Source organism: Octopus bimaculoides, chromosome 1, assembly GCF_046866305.1.
Source record: "Octopus bimaculoides isolate indiv1 chromosome 1, ASM4686630v1, whole genome shotgun sequence".
Classification (NCBI taxonomy): domain Eukaryota; kingdom Metazoa; phylum Mollusca; class Cephalopoda; order Octopoda; family Octopodidae; genus Octopus; species Octopus bimaculoides.
The window spans coordinates 19,646,569-19,649,068 of NC_142928.1; the positions used below are offsets into that span (position 1 = coordinate 19,646,569).

The 2,500-nt window shown below is 42.4% G+C and overlaps 1 protein-coding gene and 1 pseudogene across 3 annotated transcripts in view; one reads left to right on the top strand and one right to left on the bottom strand.

Moving 5' to 3' along the window:
* LOC128247021 (uncharacterized) overlaps nt 1-2,500 on the bottom strand; it is an 811,207-nt gene that overhangs the window by 610,734 nt on the left and 197,973 nt on the right. The window lies entirely within an intron of this gene.
* Nucleotides 1,666-2,500, top strand: part of LOC149137464 (histone-lysine N-methyltransferase SETMAR pseudogene) — a 1,106-nt pseudogene continuing 271 nt past the window's right edge.

A 2,500-nucleotide genomic window follows, 5' to 3' on the forward strand; every position in this document is an offset into this window, starting at 1 on the left:
ATTTGATTGAAAACCAAGAAAATATGAAAACTTCTAAAAATCTAGAATCATATAATCCATCACCATTCATTCTGCTACGTATTAAGTTCTTCCAAAGGAGAAGATGCGGATATCAGTAATACAGCAGCATTTTGTAATATGAAGCGTTGCCACGAATGATGATTTCGCCCTTTTGTCGCCAAACTTACAAAGTAAAAGATGGTTCAGCTAGCTGACAGAATCGTTAGCGGCATTTCGTCAGTATCTACGTTCTGAGTTCATCTTCCGCCAAGGTCGACTCTGACTTTAATCATATCACGATCGATGAAATAAGTATCAATTGCACACTGGGATTGATATAATTAACTTACCCTCTCCCCCAAATTTTGTTCGGCTTGTGCCTATACTTGAAAGTAGAAAGGATTTTGGCTACGAGGTGGCGAGCTGGCAGAAACGTTAGCACGCCGGGCGAAATACTTACTGGTATTTCGTCTGCCGCTACGTTCTGAGTTCAAATTCCGCCGAGGTCGACTTTGCCTTTCATCTCTTCGGAGTCGACTAAATAAGTACCAGTTACGCACTGGGGGTCGATATAATCGACTTAATCCGTTTTCCTGTTCTTGTTTGTCCCCTCTGTGTGTAGCCCCTTGTGGGCAGTAAAGAAATAAGAAAGGATTTTGGCTACGATAGTGTCGATGAAAACCATTATTGATTACCAGCTCGACCGTTTGTTTTCGTTGGTACAATGAGGTTTCTATCTGGCAATGAGGTAGTGACGCAGTGCCGTCGTCAGATTTTGGTGTTTGAGTAGGGTGCTTTAGAATATTCTGGATAGGCGCTAATTTGTATTGCAGGAAGATTTTTGTAAACTATATTTCCTAAATCTGTGTTATTTCTTTACTCCCCACAAGGGGCTACACACAGAGGGGACAAACAAAGACAGACAAACGGATTAAGTCGATTATATCGACCCCAGTGCGTAACTGGTACTTATTTAATCGACCCCGAAAGGATGAAAGGCAAAGTCGACCTCGGCGGAATTTGAACTCAGAACGTAGCGTCAGACGAAATACCGCTAAGCATTTCGCCCGGCGTGCTAACGTTTCTGCCAGCTCACCGCCTTATTTCCTAAATCTGTGTGTGCACCACTGAGTAGTGAAGGGGGTAGTGCCGCCCAGTGTACCCCCTTAGCGACGGGTATGTTAGTCAGACTTCAAGTAATGTATTGCAGGAAAAGTTTTGTAAACTGTATTTTCCTAAACTTGAGGGTGCATCACTGAATAGTAAACGTGCAGTTGCTGTCCAGTTCTCCCCACCACCTCAACGATAGGCATGTAGTGACGTGTCCCGGGAAGCTCTTGACTTTGTCACCCTGCACTAGCCCCAGGCGGATAAAGCAGACCTAAACGTGCCATCTCCATAAAAGCGTCGCCAAGGCAGATATTCCCCCTAACTCTGCCATGGGGAATAGCTGCACTACTTGTTAAACAATGTATGCTGAGCATCAATGTTAGGTCGTTTCAAAAATAATGACCGCTTTGAGTGTTGTGTTTTGAAATGCAAATTTATCATAGTATTTTAATTATACTTTAGGTGAATTTCGACACAATAATTGATGTATGCTCTTTAATAATTTTCTACTTATTTCAGACAGAAAACATTCTTGAAGCATAGGTGCCCTCAATTATGAACATCACAAAAAAGGAACTTCGCTTACTTTTCTTGCATGAGTTTAAGCTTGAGCACAATGCCTCCCAAACTGCTGCCAATATCGACAGAGCATGGGGAGAGGGGTTCACAAGTGATCGCACAGTACGAAGGTGGTTTCAGAAGTTCCGGAGTAGTGATGAGAGCCTTGAAGATGAAGAATATATAGGAAGGTCATGGAGTCTTGACAATGAACAATTGAAAGCGATTGTTGAACAAAATTCACGTCAAAGCGTCAGAGAAATGTCTCAGGCACTTGGTGTCGGTATTGCAAAGGTCTCACGCAATATGCAGAAGATTGGTAAGGTGAAAAAGCTCGATAAATGGGTACCGGATGAGCTCAATGAAAATCAAAACGTTTGGCATTTTGAAGTGTGCTCGATGTTCTTTCTGCGAAACACCAATGATCCTTTTCTTGACCTAATTGTCACTTGTGACGAAAAGTGGATCCTTTATGATAACCGTAAACGATCAGGTCAATGACCTGATCGTGATGAGTCTCCCAAACATTTCCCAAAGCCAAAGTTGCATCAGCAAAAGATTATGGTGACTGTCTGGTGGTCTGAAATTGGTGTTGTCCATTACAGCTTTCTGGAAGCCAATCAGAGAATTACAGCAGACGTTTACTGCAATCAACTCGCAGAAATACATCCTCACTTGCAAAAAATGAGAACTGTATTGGTGAATTTGCATGGCCCCATGATAATGCAAAGCTACATGTTGCAAGAATGATACTGCAGAAACTCACAGACTTGAGATACGTGACTTTACCACATCCTCCATATTCTCCTGATCTTTCACCCACTGACTACCA